At 45.9% G+C, this 22916-nt stretch overlaps 2 protein-coding genes across 5 annotated transcripts in view; one reads left to right on the forward strand and one right to left on the reverse strand.

The window, feature by feature from the left end:
* ABHD6 (abhydrolase domain containing 6, acylglycerol lipase) overlaps positions 1 to 7033 on the reverse strand; it is a 41248-nt gene extending 34215 nt beyond the window's left edge. For 3 of the 4 annotated variants that reach the window (XM_077858358.1, XM_077858357.1, XM_077858355.1), the window contains exon 1: positions 6485 to 6809. The gene's annotated coding sequence lies outside the window, so the exon portion shown is untranslated. Of the gene's footprint in view, positions 1 to 6484; positions 6810 to 6981 lie in introns of those variants that run through there. The other variant, XM_077858356.1, reaches the window with a different exon arrangement.
* A 7983-nt stretch (positions 7034 to 15016) lies between these two features.
* The window catches only part of DNASE1L3 (deoxyribonuclease 1L3), a 29718-nt gene continuing 21818 nt past the window's right edge, over positions 15017 to 22916 (forward strand). The window contains exon 1 of the mRNA XM_077858360.1: positions 15017 to 15432. The gene's annotated coding sequence lies outside the window, so the exon portion shown is untranslated. The remainder of the gene's footprint in view (positions 15433 to 22916) is intronic.

Below are 22916 nucleotides of genomic sequence, written 5' to 3' on the forward strand. Positions count from 1 at the left end.
AAGAATAAATCTCACATGGATTGTCTTAGAGCATGATAAATCCTTCCGGTTAACATGTGGTTATCACAGTGCTACCACAAAGAGGACATTTTTGCCAACCGACCTTATTGATCTCTCAAGGCCTTCATTCTTTGATTTTTCAAAGAATTGATTTTTGAATTCAATTTTCCCCTTCTCTTCATTAGGCCTCACATGGCCAGATCCTCATCTGTTACTGCCTTGATATGTCATTCAAGCAGTTCTGCAACATCATTTGCTCTGATTTCATGAAATCCTGCCTCTCTCACAAGAGTTATAATTGCACTTTCCACCATTTGTTCTGTACCTAATTGCAAAACATCCTATGGAGTTGGGACAGACAGATGACCAAGACCTGGATGCTCCTGGAGCCTGGCTAGGCACCAGGATGGGATGAAGGAATGGCAAGTCCATTACTGAGTATCTTCCTGCTATGATGACTTCTGCTTCCTCTCTACAACCTGGAAACTATGGGGAATCATCTAAGAGAAATCCCAGTAGTCTGGCCCTCTAGGGACTGTACCTGAATTGGTTTTTTATTTCTCTCCACTTCCCCCATTTCCTCTCCCTGGGAGATACCCCTGACCTCTCCCTAGTTTCTCCTTTACAAATCCTCTGGCAGAGCTAGGAGTTATCTCCTTCAGTAGATCTTCCTCCAGCCCCTCAGTCATTAGTAACCTCCATGCCTCAGATGTTTTGTAGGAATGCTCTTCTTTCGTGGCACTGCAGATCTGTGCTTTTAATCACAGTACCTGTGAGAACACTAGCTGTACCCTCCTGCAGGTCTCTAGGATGAGTCTTACTACATCTCTGCATCTGCCACAGCACCTCAGGACACATGCCTTGCCCTTGGCAGGTGCTTATTAAATACCAAATGATAAGTTAGGAGGTCATGAATCAACAGCTCTGCCCCCTAGTGTCACCACAGGCCACCCCCTCACTTTGTTCATGATGATCACCAACTAAAGAAATATTCCTCATCAGAGCACTGAATTTTAGAGGCCTTCTCCAGATGCGGAGCTGGGACCCAGAAAAGTTAAGCAAGTTGTCCAATGTCACACAGCTCTTCTCTGCCTCTAATCCACCAGTGGCTCACAGTGGCCCTCGGCGTGATTTACAAGGCTACGTAGGATTTATTTTATTTTTTTTTTATTTTTTATTTTTTTTAAATTTTTTTTTAAGGTATTTATTTATTTATTTATGATAGTCACAGAGAGAGAGAGAGGCAGAGACACAGGCAGAGGGAGAAGCAGGCTCCATGCACCAGGAGCCCGATGTGGGATTCGATCCCGGGTCTCCAGGATCGCGCCCTGGGCCAAAGGCAGGCGCCAAACCGCTGCGCCATCCAGGGATCCCCCTACGTAGGATTTAATACCTGCTGGTCACTCAAGTGTCATCCTCTTCTATCACTCCCCCGCCACCCCTTTCCCTGAATGAGCCACAATCCCTGATATGTCATACTCTTTCACCCTTCCAAGCCTCTGGCACACATGGGACTCTCCCTGGTATGCCTTTTCTCCCTCCCACCTGGTAAGCTCCGGCTCATTCCACAAGCCTTAGCTATAAAGCACAGCTTCAGTCTGTGAATGCTCCTCTGAGAATTCAGTTTCCCAGTTCTGTAACCTGGGTTCAAATCTCTGCTCTGCTACTGACCATCTGTGTGACCTTGGCAAAGTCACTTCGCCTCTGACAGCCTCGGTGAAAGGATAAAATGAGAGGGTGCACAGAGACAGCTCAAAGCAGTGACTGGCAGATACCAAGTGCTCACTCTGGACAGCTGGGAAGATCTTGTAGCCAGCCCTTGCAGGTCCAGGAGGGAGCCCTGCCACACCTCCATCCCCATGCAGTGTCACTGGACCTGGGTCTCTCAGAAGCTCAAGTCTGTGGGTATGTCTGTGTTGCTGTTTTTATACTCCCAGAGTCTGGTCCCTAGTTCCGTTCCCAAATTTTATCACACACACGGCTGGAATCTTGTTCTGAGTATATCACAAGGCAAACACCCAACGCCAATAGCCAGAGCCACAGCTTCTGGAAGACAGCCTAAGGCAAAGGCTGCTGTTACTTTAGATAATTACTTAACAAAAAGAACAGGATCCCAACCTGCAGCAGTGTAAGAACCTCTGCCTGCACCTCCTGCAGACTGCCCTGTCCCCCTGAATCAGCAGTTTCCATGGTGCCACCCCAAACGCATCCACCTACAGGCAGCGACCTCCTCTGTGGCTTCTGGGGTTGGAAAGCCTGGAAGATGATCAAGATGGTTTCTGAGGGCCCAGTTTAAGAGAACATCTTGATCTCCTTTGAAGAGACAACTACACCAAGGTCAGAGAGGACTTTGGTTTGCAAAACTTGCTTCTAGATCAGGGTTTCTCAACCATGATACAATGGACATTCTGGGCCGGTTAGTTCTTCGTTGTGGGAGGCTATCCTATGCACTGTAGGATATTTAGCAGCATCCAGGGGCCTCTACCCATTTGATGCCACCTCTAAGTGGTAACAAGCATTCTGGTGTTGCCAAATGTACCCTGGAGGGCAAAGCTGCCCTCCCTTCTGAAGAAGTGAGCCCACTCAACTCCAACCTCGGATTTATTGCTGCAGTAAATCAATGAGGAACATTCTTGGCCACTCACCATATCTACCTTAAAACAATGTCTTCCAGTCCTCAGGGATTTTTTTCCCCTAAGTTTACAGTCTTGAAGGCAGTTGTTCTCAATCCTGACTGCACAGAATCCTCCAGGGAGCATTTTAAAAATATAGATTCCAGGACACTACTCCCAGAGATTCAGATTCACTTGGCTTGGGGAGGAAGCTGGATATGGGTATTTTTTAAAAATTCCCTGGGCGGTTCTAACATGCAACCAGGATAGAGAAGTGCTGCTGGAAGACATTCCATTTGCTTCCACCTTCTCCCCCATCCTTTGAATCTGGCAGTGTTAAAAGCCAGTGAATCAGAAAACCAAAATGAAGCTAAGGGGATTTAAGTAACATCCTCATTTGACAACGAAACATCCTCGGCACACTCCACTTCTTGTCCTGAGGATGACTTGCTAGGAAGAATGCAACTTAACACTGTAATCATGCAGTTTGCCCATGGCCTTACTGATCTCAACAGTGCCTTCCCATAAAACTTTCTGAGAAGATGGAAATATTCTCTTATGTGCTCTACCTAATACAGTAGTCACTGGCCACACATGGCTATCGACCACTTGAAATATGGCTAGTGTGATTTAGGAAGAGAATTTAAAATTTAATTTGAGTTTACTAGCCACCATTCTGAGAATACGAAAAGTATCTGTGTCCCTACAGGGTCACAGAAATAAAGTCTCATAGCCTGCTAAATGTCTCAGAACCATGAAAATTTACAAAAACGTATGCCTTAAAATAACTAAACTCAACAGTCTTGAAACTGTCAAACGGGATCCTAAGTAACCTCAATTATCAAATTAGGAGAAACTTTTAAATAATTTTTTTCAACCTGCAGAGCTGGCTTCCCAGCATATTCCAAACACTTAGCTTTGAGGGAGACATTCCTGACCCTTTACTTTTGAACACTCATCACTGTAAAATTGATCTAATCACCAAAATAATCAGGAGTTGATAGAGAATATGACATAGGGAAGTTAACTTCTACTCTGAGCAGCTGACTAGTGTACTAAGAAAAAACACTCACCTCAGCTTTCCTTCCCTCCAAATCCACAGTAAACCTTTGATTCAAACCTTTGTCCCTAAGATAAGCCTGAACCAAGGTCACCTCTAAGAACAAGCTTTTTCCCCCCCTCCTATCAGTAAGTTTCACAATTACTTGCAATTGCATGAACCTCATTCACACGTTCACTCTAGGTGTGTGCAGCCTCACAGAACTCAAAGCTCATAGATGTTTAAAGCTAAAAAACAGAAAGGTAATTCCTTTTGCCAAGGCAATGGATGGTTTAGAGTCAAAGAAAGCATCACAGGCCTTTCTGAGCATACACACAAAATGCTTACCTCGAGGTACCTAGATGGCTCAGCTGGTGGAGTGTGCAACTCTTGATCTCAGAGTTGTGGGTTTAAACCCCACTTTGGGTGTGGAAATTACTTAAACTCTTTAAAAAAAAAAAAAATGCTTTCCTCTCCTTGCCTGGGACTCCTCTGGCCCATCTCTAAGTGGCGTCGGTTTGAGTCATTTAATAATGATTTAATACATCTCCAGTAATTCAAAGTGGGGGTCGACACTTAACTCTTCATAATAGCTGGTGCTTACTGAGTGCTTACCACATTCTGGGCTTTGTGCTTTATTTTATCTAAATCTTACCACTGCCTTCTGAAGCAGGTGTCATTACCAGAAGTTAAAACGTAGAGAGGTTAGGTAATAGGCCCATGGCCACATAGCTAGCAGTGGTAGCAGTGGGATTTGGACCCAAGACTCTGACTATCTGGTAGGAATCCTCTGGGTTATGAATAAAAACAAACATGTAATTATAATTGCAGGAACCATGCTGAGCCATTCTCCCCATGATCACACTGTAGCTCAATGAAGGGAGTCTGGTGTTGAGGGGGGGTGGTTTCTGAGCCTATCCTTACTTCAGGACCCCTCTCTCTCTGTCTTGGGGCTTCACCTGGCAGATGGCTAGAAGGGTCTTGGGGAGTGCTTCTGATCCTGTCAGCACAGCTGTACCCCAGAGCATAGGCAGACACATGCAGATAGGACTTTACAAATACCATCACGGGGGTGGAAGGTAATGAGATCCCAGTTATTATAAGATCCCAGGGGAGAAAGAAATCGCTTTCAGTTGGGGGCAGGGGAGGAATCAGAGGTGTGTTCCTGAAAGAGACCACTGAGCTAGAGCTAAGGGGAGGTAAGACTGAGACACTGGAGATTCCAGAGAGGGCATTTCGGAAGGACAGTACAGCCTAAGCAAAGGCAGCAGCTCACCTGCCTGGGTTATAGCAAAGGAAGGGGGTAGAGGATGGGAACAGAATCTCCAGGGGCCTGGGCTGATGGGCTGGGGCAGAACTGGGAGCATAGGAAGTAACTGACCGTCCAGGACATGTTCAGCATCCCAGCCCTGATACTTGTTAGCTGTGTGGCCTCCAGCATGTCCCTGCTTTCTGTGCATTAGTCTCCTTGAGGAGGACACCCAGGAGCCCCTTTGGGTGTGAGAAACTACTTTTAGAAAAATTGGTGTTAAGAAAGCAGGTTATTAATTTCTCTTATTTCTAACAAAAATATTGTTAAGAATTTATTAGTTACAATTGGGTAAAAATTCAGTCTAGTGGTTCAGAATGGGGGCTTTGAGGTCAGATTCCCGGTGTGTCCTGGAAGGGGACACATTCTTCTCTGAGAAAGGAGCATAACATTGGCACCTACCTCATGGAGCTACTGGGATAAGTAAGGCAGGTTAACTCCTAAAGATGCTAGGACAGGATCTGGCAGCCAGTACTTGCTTATTCCATGGCAGCTATTACTAATAATAAACTCTTCCTAACTCCTAGGCAGGTAGACCTAGCCATTAGGGATTTCTCAACAGGTGAGAAGTCAGGCAAATGCTGAACCTCCAGTCCAGGGTGGGACCTCTTCTTCATCAACCAGACGCTGAGGCATAAGAAGGGCTCAAGGTACATATCCCAGACTGCACAGCCTCTGGACCCTCCGGCACCCCCCCCCCCAACCCCCGATTTCACTCTGTTGACTTGGCCTCCTCCACTCGAATGCAGGTACAAGGGTGCAAACCTTGCATGTGCTCTGCCCTGCAGCCAGCGTTACACAATCCCAATTTCCAAGGCTGCCAGGAAGCCAGCGGAGGTGTAGGCGGGGGATGCTGGGGGTTGTGGGGCAGCACCGAGCTGTCCTGTCGGGGTGGTTGGACCAGCATCCTAACTCAAGGGTTGCAGGGAGGAGAGAGCATGAGGCCGAGGGAACTGGGGCAGGATCTGGAAGGGTGAGCTGAGAGGCTGCTGGGGGGTAGGTTAGGTACCGGCTGGGGGGAGGTCCCGAGGGGCGCAGGTATCTGGGGCGGGACGGGGGTAGGTGCCACCAGCTGGGAGGTCGAGCTGCAGCCTTTCCTCAGGAAGTGGTTGGAACGAGGATGCACGAGCCTCCAAAGCATCCAGGCACCAGGGGGGGCGCACAGGGGCTGGGGCCGGAGCCGGAGCCAGCGGTGGGAGGCGGCGCAGAGAGAGGGTGCAGGTGCGCCACCCATCCTCCCCTCGCCCCCGCTTAGGGCGGCAGGCAGCCCGGGAAGTGAGGGCGCCTGGCCCCGTCCGGGCTCTGCAGGGCGAGGAGCCGAGCCGAGAGCGAGGTGCAGGTCCCCGACCCCTGCGGCCCCGCGTGCGGCTCGCGGCGAGGCCAGAGCCCGGACTCGAGAGGCGGAGGGGGTCACGGGCACGGGGGGGCCGCGGCGCCCCTCCCTCCCCCCCTCCCTCCCTCCCAGGCGCGCAGCCCCCGCCCCGCCCCACCCCGCCCGCCCGGCCTGCGCTCCCGCCGTCTGACCTCGGGCGCCTGGGTCGCGCCGCGGGCTCCCGACGCCGGTCCTCGGCCCCCAGCCCCGCTCGCTCGCGTCCGGCAGCAGCGCTCGTGCCCGCGCCGCTCGGTTCCCGGCGCCCGGCTCCGCGGGACGCCTTAAAGGCGCGGTGCGCCGGCCCGTGTCCGCCGACAGAAAAGCCGGCTCCGCCCGCCCGGTCTACGTCTGTCCCGCTCGAGAGCCCTGGGCCCCTGGGCCCCTCGGCCCCTCGGCTCCGAGCGTTACGTCCCGGGGGCCGGGTCAGGGTCGCGACCTCAGCTCCCCGGCTCCGAGCATCCCCGAGCGCCCGCCAGCCTCCCGCGCACCGCGAGCGCCCAGGGCGGAGGGCACGGCCGGCGGCCCCGCCCCGCCCCGCCCCTGCGGAGCTCCCCCGCGAGCGGAAGGGGTGGGGGGCCCGAGCAGCCACCAGCTCCCCCCGCGCAGCACACCCGCCCCGGCGTGGTTTCATCGTTTACTGAGCACCTACTAGGTGCCTGGTGCTGCGGGGCACGCGCCGTCAAAGTGACTCTGGCTGGATCCGTCCCCAACGGGCTCAGAGGGTCAGGCACAGGTTCACCTTACACACGTCGGCCCTTTGGATCCTATAAAGGGGTGGTTGTGACTGGCTTCCTTTCCCAGAAGAAAGATGGGGAGCTTGCGCATGGCTTCGACCTGTAAAGGGCAGAATTGTGAATTCAGACCCAGCGGCTGGCCCCAAAGCTCCCGGGGGGGGGGGGGGGGGGGGATGGAAGTCTTAAAAGACTTTCAGCCACCCCTGGTTAAATCCCCAATATGGTCATTTCTTCTTTTTAAGGACAGTTAAACCTCATTAGGCAAAATAAATAAAATCAGGGGAGAGAGGGGAGCATAAAAATTGTAACCCATTAAATTCAAATGTGGTGTTGTCTGACTAGCTTATCAGCCACAAAGTCTGGATTTTTTTAATAGTTTTTTTTTTTAAGATTTTATTTATTTATTCATAGAGAGGCAGAGACCCAGGCAGAGGGAGAAGCAGGCTCCATGCAGGGAGCCCGACGTGGGACTCGATCCCGGGTCTCCAGGATCACACCCCGGGCTGCAGGCGGCGCTAAACCGCTGCGCCACCGGGGCTGCCCAAGCCTGGATTTTGAGCATCTACGTCAGTTTACCACTCCAGCCTCATCTAGTATTCAGGGCACTCAGGCTAAATTCTACCACTTTAGCCTTTGCATGGACTGTTCCCTCCACCAGAACTCTTCCTTTTCTGCTTGGCCTGACTACTTCCTCTTTTCCATGCCTCAATTTAAATGTCACTTCCTCCAAGAAATCTTCCTTAAGTCCCCTTTAGCCCCACACTACTCTATGGACTTCTTCCATCAAAGTGTGTGTTCATTCATTTAATAAATATTTACTGAGTACTTACTGTGTGCTGAGTCCTGTATGCTGGATGTGGTGTGGGGGCTGATGTTTTCTGGTACTCTGAATCCATGGCTTCCTCGTTAGCCTCTTGCTCTGGACCTAGGTGGGACCAGTGCCCAGCAGGACTGGGTATTTAAATCTATCACAAAGGCAGCTTCCTGCCTGCCACACCCTCCGGACTGGTGGAACCTGGCTGAGTAGGGCAGGTCTGAGTTTTAAGACTGGGTCATGGACAAGAAGCCACAGGGATGGGGCAAAGGAACATTTTTGAGGCTACTGGTGACCACCTTGTAAAGCCAGCATCTGTCAGAGCTGCTGGAATCCATCCAGAGTTAAGGACAATCTCCCTGGCTTGGACTGGAGCATCTTTCTCTAAGATGTTGGCCACCTCATCATTCAGATTTCAAGAGTTGCTTTTGACATGCTTCATGGAATGTTCTCAGAGCTTCAGGGACAAGGTACTCATTGAAGAGCAAATTAATCAGGATTCTCATAGATCATAATTAACCAAACATGGTGATTTGGAAGATCTACCTGAAGAAATTAATCCAAACACAACACAGAGTGATATGGCATGAAAAATATGAAAAGAAAGATATTACAACTACGCAGAATAGACTGAAAAGATCTCAAATACATTTAAGCAGCACCAAAGAAAGAGAGAAGAAAGGACAGGCCATATTTGAGATAGTAATGGGTGAGAATTTCCGGAGCAGAAAAAAAGATATAGTTCTGCAGATTTAGGAAGACTAATATATCCTAAGCAAGAAAAATAATAGGAAACCCACATCAAGAAATACTGTAGTGAGGGACGCATGGGTGGCTCAGCAGTTGAGCGTCTGCCTTGGCTCAGGGTGTGATCTCCCGTCCTGGCATTGAGTTCCACATCGGGCTCCCCGTGGGGAGCCTGCTTCTCCCTCTGCCTGTGTCTCTGCCTCTCTGTGTGTGTCTCTCATGAATAGATAAATAAAAAATTTTTTAAAAATAGGGACTGTATCCTATTTAAAAAAAAAGGAAATATTGTAGTGAAACTACAGAATACTAAAAACAGTGAAAAAATCTTAAAAGCAGCTAGAGATCTTTTTTTAAAGATTTTATTTATTTATTCAGGAGAGACACAGTGAGAGAGAGAGAGAGGCAGAGACACAGGCAGAGGGAGAAGCAGGCTCCATGCAGGGAGCCTGATGTGGGACTCGATCCCGGGACTCCAGGACCACACTCTGAGCTGAAGGCAGGCACTTAACCACTGAGCCACCCAAGCCTCCTGCGGCTAGAGATTTTTAAAAAGGTGCAGATTATGCCCAAAGGAAGGAATTAGATTGTCAGCAAACTTCTGAATGGCAACATAGGAAGCTAAAAGATGTTGAATAGTATCTCCAAAGACCCGAGAATCTGATCCTCAGCCTTTCAAGAATGAGAGTGACAGATGGACAAAGTGAATTTACAACTGGACGATCTAACTGAACAACTGAACTTCTTTTTTTTTAAGATTTTATTTATTTATTCATGAGAGACACACAGAGAGAGAGAGGCAGACACAGGTAGAGGGAGAAGCAGGTTCCATGCAGGGAGCCTGATTTGGGACTTGATCTCTGGTTTCCAGGATCACGCCCTGGGCCGAAGGCGGCGCTAAACTGCTGAGCCACTCAGGCTGCCCCTAACTGAACTTCTAAGATATATACCTCAGAAAGAATATCAGGGAATACCAATTAAGGACTTCAGGGAAAAGAGGAATAGTGAGTGAATAAATTGGTAAATACAGTGAACCTAAACAAAATTGTCAGTACAAGACAATAATGATTACAACAATAGTACATAAACCATAGGTTTAAACAAGATCAGAACTAAAAATACAGGACAAAAATAAATTAGGAACAAGGTGGTCAAAATTAAAGTATTCCAATAACTTTGCATTTGGGGTGGGAAGGGAATTAAGATATTAACTTTGGTCTTTGTTAATTAGGTGTGGTACAATCTCAATGGTATTCACTAAAATAATACAAATAAAATCTATAACTTTCAAATCAGTAGAAGGTGGGAAGTGACATAAGCCAATAAAATACTCAAGTGCTTATGAAACCCAAAGACATGTAGAAAAAGTGAGACTTCCTAAAAAAAGATAGTAAAAAAAATAAGTCCAGATATACTAATAATCATAGTCATTTAACTAAACTCATCAGTTAAAAGTCAGAAATTGTCAAATTGGATGTTAAAAGAATATAAGAGGTACTGTTTCAGGAGGTATTCCTAAAACAGGAATTTGGGAAGTAAAAGTATGGAAAATGATATACCTCAAAAATTGTATCCAAAAGGGAACTGGTGTAGCTATGTTAATATTATATAACAGACTAACACAAATCATTGAGGATGGAGAGGATCACTACATAATGATAACAAGTTTGATTTGCCAGCAAATTATATCAGTTGTCAACTATAGAAAACGTAAATCTTATTATTAGAGAAATTGGTAAAATATCTAGTCAAAGGAAAACATTAAGCCTGATGGTTCTAAAAGTCTAAACTTTCAAGGAATAGATCATAATACTCTCTCATAAGCCCTTCTGGAAAATAGAATAAGGGAGAGCACATCAACTCTATGCTGCCGATCTAAATTCCATACCAAGAAGATCAGGCCAATATTACTCCTAAATTGCTCAAAAACATGGAGGTGAAAACCCTTAATAAAATATTAGTACATTAAGACCAGCAATATATAAAAAGGATAATGCATCATTCCGAAGACAGTTTTATCCCAGGAACGTCAGGGTAGTTTAACATTAGGAAATATGTTCTTGTAGCTAACCACATCAATATATTAAAGAGGAACTAGAAGATCATCTCAATGGTTGCAAAATTTTAAAATTCAACAGTTCCTCATAGCAATAACTCACAGAAAACTAGGACGAGAACTTCCTTAATCAGTTAGAAGGCAATGACCAAAAGCCCCAAGCAAATATCATTCTCAATAATAAAGGTTAGAAAGGTCATTCAAAATAAAAAATGGTTCCAATCAAAATCCCAACAGGGCTTTTCAAGGAAGACGATGAGTTGATTATAAAATTTATGTGGAAGGGGTGCCTGGGTGGCTCAGTTGGTTGAGCATTTGACTTGATTTTGGCTCAGGTCATGACCTCAGGATCCTCAAGCCCTGCATTGGGCTCCCTGCTGAGAGGGGAGCCTCCTTCAGGATTGTCTCTTTCCCTCTGCCCCTCTCTGCCACTTGCTTCTCTCTCAGTAAAATACATAAATAAATCTAAAAAAAAAAAAAAAGATTTATATGGAAGAGCAAAGGTCCAAGAAAAGTAAAAATATTTCCAGCAAAGGAGAAAAAGTAGATATCAAGATTTGTTATAAAAGCATGATTATTAGGACAGTGTGTATTCACTTAGGGACAGATAAAAACACTAATGAAACAATAAAAATCATAGGGAAACGTGGCTTATGAGGGAAGTAACATTTCAGATCACTGGGGAAAGGAGGGCTAATTCAGTAAATGTGTTAGGACACTTGATTATTCACATAGAAAAACATGGAATTTAACAACCTACCCCCCTCCAAATTGATTCAGGATAGATTAAAGACTTTAATATCAGAGGCAAATCTAAACTTTCAGAAGGACAACATAGGGGAATATATCTAGGGTCTTGCCAGCATTTGGATCCATGGGGCTGCCTTTAATCTAGTAGGTATAAAGGGTATCTCGTTGTGATCTTAATCTTCATGTCTATCATGAATGGGCTTGAGTAATTTTTCATATAGTTATTTGTCATTGTGTTTCTGTGTCTGTGAAATGATACCTGTTCATGTCATTTCCCAAATTCCTAATTGTCTGTGTCTTAATTATTTGTAGTTATATGTGGTGCAAAGATCTTCTAGTTTGTGGCTTATCTCTTCACTTTTTTTTAGTGCTTTTGGAAAATTGTCAACTTTAATTTAGTCAAATTATCCTCTGTGCTCTGTGTTTTTTATGTCCTGTTTAAGAAATCCTTTCCTACCTCAGCTAAACCACGTTGATTGAGATCAGGGGAGATCTAGCACCCCAAGGACACTGGGGATGCAGGTACCAAACTGGGACTAATAGGTGGGCTGGCAAAAATCACAGCAAGCAGTACAGATGAGCAAACACCAGCCCTAAGTGTTTGAGTCATCGGAACACCTCTCAGATGAAGATGGTGGGTCCAGCTCTACCACTTACTAGCTATCTGCCTGTGAAACCTGAGTTTCTTCATCTTTAAGTAGGAGGTGACGATGAGCAACTGATGATGGGACCAACCTCATGGAGCTGCAGACAAGATCAAGCTGAATAATGTGTTTACAGATTAGCCCTGCACCTGGCACCAAAGAAGTATGCATAATATCAGCTATCAGCAGCATCGCTGTTCATACACCAAGCATTTACTGGCTCGCCCTGTTCTTAGAGGGCCCTAAAAATCATCTTTGAATAGTCAAAGATCGGTCAGGGAAGAGAGATTATGAAGACCCCAGCGTGAGCCAGGAATCAATGGGTGAAGGTTACCAGCATGTATGTGTGTGTGAATGTAGTGCATAGTTCTTGCCAAGAAAACATACATTTCTCCAAGATCCTCCCAGGCTTCATTTCAACATCCGTATCACTCATGACACTGTACTGAGACCTCTTCCTCTTAGTGTCTCTCCTGGGCCTTTAAACTTCCCACTGGGTAGCCACTGTGACATGAACAGTTTAATGAAGCTTTCAAAGATGTGTGTCACATTATACCATCTAAATCATAATGCTCCCTTACCCATCTGATCTATCAAAAAAGATAATACTTCTTCACTTGTTCTTGTCTCTTCTCTGAGCTGCTGAAGTCATGTGCGGAGCCAGATCGTACAACTGTGTGGATGGATTAGAGTCTGGTCACCCTTCAAGCAGGGGTCCCGATGCCCTAATTGGGGTTCTGGGGACTGGAGGTACTGGGTTCCCTGGGGAACTGGGGCCAGGAGCAAGAATACCAAGTTTAGTCATCTCTTCCCAGTGGCACACAAGTGGCTGGGAACAGACCAAAAAGCTAGAAGCTGGATGAACAATGGGAAGGATGAAGCTAGGGGGAGAAGGCAGTTGTGGGGAATAGACTCCTGCTCCTTTTTGCCAGTTCTCAAGTGGATTATTCTCAAGACATAGGATGAGCAGATGTTAATTAGTAGGTGGTGTACATTTCTTCATTGCCTACTTTGTACCGGGAATTGTGATTTTCATGCATTGTATCATTTGTTTTCCTCTTCACAACAGCTGTGGAGTGTGGATGTTATGACTTCCACCATTTAACAGACAAGAAGATTGGGCTCGAGATTACATAACTTGCTCATGTAGCCAGTGAGTGATGGAGCAGAGACAGACATGTTTCCTGAATCTGTGCTCTTAGCCACTGTACTCAATGAATACCTCCTATATATAAGACTTGTACAAGACTTCTATTTTGCAGGCTGCCATGGAGACTCCACCAAAGTCTTGAATGATAGAATGGGCGTTGGTAGAAGCTCAGGAAGTTGCTACTGAGGGTCTTTTTCTTAAGAAATCCACTGCATTTGAGTGATGGCAGGTCTCTACTGTTATGGCTACATGTGAGCACAGCCTGGCTGGATATGAGTGGGTCTCCATGGAAACATAACTTTCACTGGCTACTGCTTCCAGAGTAGTCAGCTTAAATCTCTGAGAATTCTTCTCAAATATAGTTTCAAGACTTTATCTGCACCACATTTTACACATGAGACTCTGAGGCAGTGCAGAGTAACGCCTGGGAATACAGGATTTGCTGCTCTCTGGCAGACCGGAGTCTTCCATTTACCAAATGTACATTTCTGACAAGTGGCTTACTTTCTCTGGGTCCCAGTTTAGACCTCTATAAAATAAGGAGTAATACAGTACTTACTTCATAAATTTGTTTTGATCATCACTAAATTCTTAAAATTAGGTGTTGGCTGTTACTATTTCTTTCCCATTTACCATTTTCTTTCTGCTGCCTCTGTTCCCAAGTAAACTAGAGTAACTGATTCATCCCAGTTTGCTCAAGACTTTGTCTTTGCATAAAAAGTGTCTCTTCACTTTTGGGCAAACCATGATGCTTGGTCACCCTTCCCGACTCTCCAGTCAAAGAAGTCATAATGGTCCCCATAAAATAGTGTCCAATGGGGCTCAAGAAGGTTTGAGTCCCAAGAATTTACACTAGTCATTCATATTCATAGTAGTTTTTTGGCCACTGGATATGGAATGAAGGCTCAGAGGCACAGAAAATGACTGAAATAAAAGGCAAATCCAAATAACCATCTAATTTTGAGTCCCTGCGGTGGCTGGGTGGCTCAGTGGGTGGCTCAGTGGTTGAGCATTTGCCTTTGGCTCAGATCATGATCCTGGGGTCCTAGGATCAATTCCTGCATCAGGCTTCCTGCAGGGAGCCTGCTTCTCCCTCCACCTATGTCTCTGCCTCTCTGTGTCTCTCATGAGTAAATAAACAAAATCTTTTAAAAAAAAATTTTTTTAGTCCCCAAGAGCAGGAGCTGCCTTATGATCTCTGTGTCTCCCTCCACATTTAGTAGGTTATCTGTTAAATGAGTGCATAACCAATCCCCTGAAACACCCATGATGCAAAATGATCCCCATATCCAGGCAGGGGGCTCCTTGTGCCAACAAATCTCCAGGGCTGATCTCTTAAGATTGCGGTATGTTATGAATGACACCAGCGTGCATCTAAATCTGGTTCTGGGATGATTTTGGAGCAGGCTCAGCCTATGCAGGAGAAATCTCATCCCACAGTGGGACTCCTGCCTCAAGAATCATTCATGAGTCACTGTTTGGTTAAGGATTGACACCCACTCACAGCTGCGCTCTTTGCCCTGTCTTTGGGACTGATATAGTTATCAATAGATTTGTAATTAATTGTCCAATGATTGATGACCCAAGAGGGATATCTGCCCCGGGAGAACACCATACAACCTACTGAGGCCTCCTACTCACAGCATGGGGTATCTCCCAAGTTCTCGTGCTCCTTATGTGTGGGGTAGGCAGGAGAGCTCAGAATATGGGGAGAAAACATCCCTGCTTGCTGGGAGTCTAGGGGATGGGACATGGATTGTTCTCAGTGTTCTGAGCTGGAATACTATCAGGGCCTTGTCACTGCTACATGCCAGAGAAGAAATGATATGGGGGGGACTAACCAGGTATTTGTACTCTGGTGTCAAACAGTCCTGATGTACCTCTTGGTAGCTGTGAGACGTGGTTCAAGTGACACCCTCTCTGACTTTGTAATTGAAGAGAAGATGTGTAATATGGGGCCTACAACAGCTTGATACCCATAGCTGTTGCTACTGATTTATGACTGTGACCCAACATAAACACCCCATGCAAGGAGAGAACAGTGCCCAAATCAACAAATCCAGAAGGGAGTGTCAAACAGCAAGCACTAAATAAATGTCAGCAACTCTTATTAAGAGCTTTTAAATCATCATCTACTTCCTGTGTCTGAGTCATTCAGCTTCCCTGTGAATACTAGGAGAGGCTTATTTAAGAACTTCTGTGAAACACATAAGTAATATTCCCACTCAAAGTGCATCACCTGAATCTAATCATGAGGAAGTCCCAGACAAACCCAAACTGAGGGAGATTAAGCAAAATAACTAGCCTGTACACTTCAAAAATGTCAAGGATATGAAAGACAAAGGCTGAGGAACCACTCGGATTAGAGGGGCTTCAAGGACACAGGACTGCTAAGTACAATGCGTAAGCGTAGATTGGATCCTGCACCAGAAAGAGATAACTGCTTTAAAGGACATTATGAGAGTAATTGGTAATATCTGAATAAACTCTGTAGATTAGGTAATAATATTATATTGTTGCTAAACCTTCTGGTTTTGATAATTGTCCCGTGGCTCTATAGGCAAATTATTTGTCCTTGGGAAATCACTAGGAAGTATTTAGGGATAAAGGGTCCTAAGGCCTCCAACTTACTCTTGAGCAATTCAGGAAAAAAAAAATCTGTATGTATGAAAACTTACGAAAAAACAAATGTGCCTAAATGTTCATGGGTGAATCTGGGTGAAGGGTATATGTGAGTTTTTGAACTATTTTTGCAACTTTTAAAAAATATTTTTATTTATTTATTCATGAGAGACACAGAGAGAGAGAGAGAGAGAGAGAGAGAGAGGCAGAGAGAGACGCAGGCTCCATGCAGGGAGCCCGACGTGGAACTCAATCCTGGGACTCCGGTATTAACTTCCCGGCCAAAGGCAGGCGCTAAACCACTGAGCCACCCAGGGATTCCCAATTTTTGCAACTTTTAAGCACATTTGAAATGATGTAAAAATAATAATTAAATCATAATTAAATAAAATGAAGAAATTACCAAACCCTCGGAAAAAAAAGAAGAAATAGTGTAGTCAGGCAAGCAGTCAGCTCCCTGCTCCAGTACCACCAGTCAGCAGCTGCGAGAAGCCTTCCACCTCGGGGTCCTGTTTCCTCACTGTCCCCTCTCCTGGTCAGCCTGGAGAGGCCAGCTGTATACTAACAGGCAGCTTTAGAATCGGCCACAGAGGCAGGGACAAGGGCCAGGCTCGTTTCCCCATGTGGTAAGGAGAGAAAGGCAATGGATCCAGCACAGTGCGGTGGCCAGGGGGAAGGGGTGAGGTAAGGGGTGCTCCAATGGCATCATTTGGCCTGCCTGCAGCCTTTTAACCTAGGTGTCTCATGAAGGGCAGGGTGAAAAGCCCTGTGGTGCCAGAAGAGAGTGTTCTAGCTCTGAGATGCTGCTCTATCCCAGGAAGAAGGGGAACTTGGCTCCCCAGGAGAGGGGTGGTGCTCACTATCAGCCAGAAGAGGGCGCTCTCTTCTCCCGCATCTTCCTGGACATCCATGCTCACAGATCTGCAGATCTCAAGGGGCAGATTAGGTTCAGGTGAAAGAAGCAGGAGTGTGAAAGTGAGGGTTGGCTTCTGTCTTCGTTTAAGATGTGATACTTTGTTCATTATGGATGCTTTGCATTAATTTTGATTAATTACTCAAGATTAATTAATTATTGAAAATATTGCGTTAAAATATTATTGATCTTGATTAGTGAGTTCTTTGTCACCTCCTTAAATGTTCCACCTGAGGCCAGTGCCTCATTTGCCTCCTCCTAGTCCCACTCTGGCAGGTTGAACCTCTTCATTGCAACACCACCAGCTCAGAGTTTGCAATTGGTCAGATGAGGTCTAGAATTAATGGGTCTTCTCGTACCATAAAGAAAGGGCTGGCTAAGAGAATTAATTCTGAAAACCTGAATTCCTGCCTTTAATGTCACTTTACAGTCATTTACATTTAATGAATGTAAAGTGACATTAAAGTGGCTGGGGCCTGACATCATTATCCCCAAGTCTCAATTTTCTCATCTGCAAAATGGGGATTACAATCCCTTCTTTGCACAGTTCATTCTGAAGGCAGTATATCACCCAACTGAGATGTTCTGAGGGCCAGACACTGTGCTAAGTCTGCCCTTTATTTACAAACTCACAAAATGGTCACAGCTTTACCACGTAAGAGCTATTATTATCGCCACCTTTGAGGATGAGGAAATGAACACAGAGAGCTTTAGCTACTTGGCCAAGGTAGAACAGCCAGTAACTAGAAGTGCGTATGCTTTCACCTTCACACCAACGGGGATAAGGGGATGTGGGGGTCTGGTAGTGATTTCCATCCCAGTGGAGACATTTGGCAATGTCTGGAGATATTTTTGGTTGTCATGACTAAGAGGGTGCTACTAGCATCCAGTGGGTGAAGGCCAAGAATGCTGCTAACCATCATGCAATGCATGTGGCAGCCCCCACAACACAGAATTATCTAGACCAGAATGTCAGTAGTGCTGAGATGGAGAAGCCTGCTCCCTGCTCTACTCCTGAGTTCGGGGAGCTATATGAGAATTTAGCCCTCAGGGCTCCCTGAAAGGCAGATGCTATGTGGAGGTGGTTGCTATATTTCTTTTGTCTCAGTGGCCTGGATTCGCTTGGTTATCCAGGGACCTGAGTTCCCCTGGCTCTGTGTCCTCACACGATGGTTGAGAAGACAGGCTCTGGAGTCAGAGCACCTATCGTGCTTTCAACAACGATTGATCAAACACCCACTGTGTGCTGGTCTTGTCCCAGGCCTTGCAGACACACATACGTGTCCCTGTCCCAACAGAGACAGACATCCAACAACGCACAGCTCATACATAATCATACACTGTGATACATACCATGAAGCAAAAGACATAGGCCCCATGGAAGAGAATAAAAAGGAAGACGCTGATGGGCTAGGGGTTCCAGCAAGGCTTCTCTGAGAAGGTGACATTGAAACTGAGACCTGGGTGGCTCAGTGGTTGAGCTTTTGGCTCAGTTAATGATCCCAGGGTCCTGAGATTGAGTCCTGCATCAGGCTCCCCACAGAGAGCCTGCTTCTCCCTCTGCCTATGTCTCTGCCTCTCTCTGTGTCTCTTATGAATAAATAAAATAAATAAAAATCTTCAAAAGGAAACTGAGACCTGGGGGTGGAAGAAAGGAAGATCACTGCAAGTGGAGGGAACGGCTGTGCAAAGGCCCTGAGGTGGCATTGAAAACTGCTCAGTATCAGGGGAGGCCAGTGCAGAAGGAAGAAGGGAAAGGAGTAATGTTATTTTGAAGAGATGAGTCGGTAGAGGCCAGGGGAAGGACATAACGACCAGTTATGTCAAATGAAGGGCTTTTGAAGGGTTCTGATCAGAGCAGTGACACCCCGAGGCCCGTCTTCAGAACACTACCTGCATGAGGTCCAGGCACAGCCCTGTGTGGAAGATGCTATGTGAGGCCAAAACCCAGAGCCTGCTTCATCATCTGGAAACCACCACACAAAGGCGAGGTTTGTCTCTATTAAGCAACCTTCAGTCAGGCACCTCCCCTGATGGTTGGGGAGAGGGAAAATGGCTCTGAACCGTGATAACCAGAGCAATTTGCATACATTACAAGATTATTGCTACGGCTCATTTGTTACTAGACAAAAAATTACATCAGTCACTGGAGACACCTGTTCAGATCATGAGGCTTGTCCCCCCAGCCAGTGGGGGGATTTTCCCATAAAGCTTTTGTTTCTTCTTCTACTTTTGCTACTTTCTTATTCCTACTCAGCCAGTGCACTTTCACTACCCCTGAATTCTCCAGATCTGAGGTGTCCTTTGGCCCCCCTTGACTCCCATCCCACCAGGGTCCATGGTGGATGGCTGTGGCTCCCAGGGACGATTGGGACCATGTGTCTGGACTCCCAATCCTCATTTCTGCCCATTCACATGACATGAAGGGAGCTTATCAGTAGGGGCTTTGTGAGGTGGTTTTGAGGGGACCTGGCCATCCCTGTCTGATTGGGATGGGATTTCCCAAGGTGGACATTCCTCCAGACATTGAATGGAGTTTTACGAAGAAAACAGTTCTATGGACAATAAAGTCCAGATACCCTGTTTCAACACACTGAAGCAGCTTGCTTTATTGCAGAACTTTTCAGAACATCTAACATGCTAATGTGCTTTATAAAGCTCCAGGGAGTAATATATATTTATCCTTTTCTTGAGGAGAATTTTACAGAGTAGTGTCTGGAAGTACATGCCCCAGGTCATCTATAGCTGCCAAGTGGCAGAAGGAAGGACACTTCAAAGTGATCAATGTGGGTCAGGCCAGTGTCTGCCTTTCCTTCCCAGCTCTGGACTCCAGGGTCCTGGAAGGAATAGTGTCAAACCCCCAATTCCCAGCACAAGATGGAAAAGTGGGGGTTTCTCCTTTCCTTGAGCCTGCAGTACACAGTCTCGTGTCTCCGACCTCTCCGTGTTATCAGTGACTCCTGGAGCCGGTTGAAATCCACGCTTGGCTCAACTGTACAAAGACAGAAAACATGTTGGCAGGGGCATTGTTTAATCTGCTTTAAATAATGGAAAGCTTTTCAGTACTTTTATCTTTCTTTTTAATTACTAAGCAAGTACCTATTTTTGGAAAAATGAACAAACGAAAAAAATCAAGCAATACCCAAATGTATAACAGTAAAAAGTCAATGTCTCCTTTGGCCTCCTCCCTCTGCCTGGCCTGCAGCATTTGTTTGCTACGTTGGGTTTGGCAGATGAGAAGGCTGGTCTGCAGTCGGAGGGCCTGGGTTCAGCCGCAGCTGAGACGGGCTAGCTGTGCGTCCTTGCGAGCAAACCTCAGTTTGCTCATCCATAAAGTGGAGGGCCTGGGGGAGTACTGAGTGATGGGAAATACAGAGAGCGCTCAATAAAGCCCCTGCTCCTAGTGGACTTCAGTTAAATGTGAGGCTTAGCATTTTTTTTTTTAAGATTTTATTTATTTATTCATGAGAGACACAGAGAGAGAGAGGCAGAGACACAGGTGGAGGGAGAAGCAGGCTCCATGCGGGGAGCCTGATGTAGAACTCGATCCCAGGATCCCAGGATTACGACCTGAACTGAAGGCAGATGCTCAACCACTGAGCCACCCCGGTGCCCTGTCTATACGCAGAAGCTACTATACAGAGATTTATTTTTCAAGTTAATATTCAGATGATGAAAGTTAAAGATTCAAAAACAGATTAGTCAACTCATCCTACAGGTTAACCTTTTTTTTTTTTTTTTTTAAGATTTTAGTTTTAAGTAATCTCTATACCCAACATGGGACTCAAACCCACAACTCCCAGATCAAGAGTCGCATGTATCACAGACTAAGCCAGCCAGGCGTCCCCAGGTTGGCTTATTTTTGACACTGGGAACTAAACCCTATTCCAGGACTGGGATAGGATCATAACTGCTGTAGAAAATGTCATGCTTTTAACTTCAGCTTATAAAAATCTTTTTTATAAATCCAGGCGGGATTGTCAGATAAAACAGAGGATAGGATGTCCGATGAAATTTGAATTATCTAAAAGTCAAATTTACCTGGGGGTGCCTGGGCGGCTCAGTTGATTAAGCATCTGCCTCTTGATTTTGGCTCAGGTCATGATCTCAGGGTCCTGGGATTAAGCCCTGAGTCAGGCTCTGTCCTCAGCAGAGAGTTGGCTTGAGATTCTCCCTCCCCCTCCCTCTGCTCTCTCTTTCTCTCTCAAATAAATAAATCTTAAAAAAAAAAAAAGTCAAGTTTACCTAGTGCTCTGTATTTTTATTTGCTAAATCCAGCCAACCCTACATTCAGCAAACTTAAAGATTTACTTTTAAGGGGTTATAGACCCATTTGTAAACACTTTAAACTTCTTTTTGTTTTTTTAAGATTTTATTTATTTATTCATGAGAGATACAGAGAGAGGCAGAGACACAGGCAGAGGGAGAGGCAGGCTCCATGCAGGGATCCTGATGCAGGACCTGATCCCGGGACTCCAGGATCATGCCCTGGGCTGCTAAACCACTGAGCCACCCAGGCTGCCCTAAATTTCTTTTATACATTTAATAGACCCCATTTCCTAGTAAACTTTAGTTGTCTGAACTAATCAAAAAGCAACATTTTAAAATACTAAGTAATTCTTTTATCTTTTTTTTATACAATTTTTAAAAGTAATCTGTGTACCCAACGTGGAGCTTGAACCCACCACCTTGAGATCAAGAGTCCCACGGTCTACTAACTGAGCCAGCTAGGTGCCCCTAAATACTAAGTAATGTTAATAAATTAAACTTATAAAACAAATTCTTATAAATGTTTCAGAACTGTGCATGAATCTAAAAAGGTTACAACTGACAGTCACAAATCTAAATTGGTCCCTCTCACTGCACAGTTGATGTGGAGTTACAAGATTGTCAGTTAAATAGGCCAGAATCTTTCATATGTTACAAGTTCATAAAATGCGCATATGTACAAATTCCTTCTTTTTTTTTTTTTTTTTTCCTTCTTAAAGGCACAAAAGGTGTTTCCCCACATTCAATTTTGCCAAGGAAAACAATCATCACCCTTTTCCTCAGAGATTCAAAGAGGCCTGTTGCAGACACCAGGGAGCTGCATTTCACCAGGAGCTCAGGAAACCATTATTTCCTCCCATGTGCTATTTGGGGTTATCTCCTTGGGATGCCTGAGTGTGCTTGGCCAGAGATTTTGGCCAGGATGAGCCTGGCTGTTTGTTAGTGATATGTGCATGCTTTTCCCTGTGGCTACAGCCACCCGCCCATCTCTTCACGAGGGGGTGACCCCAGAGATCCCTTCTTCCCAGAGTTTTCCTTACCAAAGACTGCAAATCTCACCAGGGCTTATAACTTGATTACATTTTGTTTCTTTTTCTTTTCTAAGATTTTTTTATTTATTCATGAGACACACACACACACAGAGAGAGAGAGAGAGAGAGGCAGAGACACAGGCAGAGGGAGAAGCAGGCTCCACGCAGGGAGCCTGACCCAGGACTCGATCCAGGGTCTCCAGGATCACACCCTGGGCTGAAGGCAGCACTAAACCGCTGAGCCACCCGGGCTGCCCTGCATTTCTTTTGCATTTCAGATCTTCCTATCTTCATGCCCACATCTCTAAAACTCATTTTACATGGGTTGAAATCCTATAGTTCTTGAAAAACCTTCCTTTTAGGGGGTGTATATCTCTCACACACATTAAAAAATATCTGGCTCAATCGTGGATCTCTCCAGGGCTTTAACTGGTTCTCTGTCCTTAGAGTCCAAGGACATTGTACAGACCCAGCAGACTAGAGATTGCTCTCCCTGGCAACACATAGCTAGTAGTTGGTGTGTTAAACTGTATGTGGTAAAACTGCCTAAAACATTATGTAAGTCAAACCAGAGTTGACCTTAATTACACCCATCAGGGTGACTAGAGAGTCAGAACCTGGGTGTGTCCAAGGACAGCTGGCTGCCAAATCCCAGCTAAGACAGAAAACCTGGCAGGATTTCCCACTGAGCCCTGCCTCACCGTGTCCCCCCACCCCCCCCTCGCCCAGAGGGCCCCCTCACCTGGCCTGCCTCTGGGACGGACCACTTCCGAGTTATCAATTCTCAGGAAAAGGCACATGGCATGCCCCCACAGGGTTGGTGACCAGATGTCACAGCTGGCTCCCGGTTGGGATGT

Source organism: Canis aureus, chromosome 19 (assembly GCF_053574225.1).
Source record: "Canis aureus isolate CA01 chromosome 19, VMU_Caureus_v.1.0, whole genome shotgun sequence".
Taxonomy (NCBI): Eukaryota; Metazoa; Chordata; class Mammalia; order Carnivora; family Canidae; genus Canis; species Canis aureus.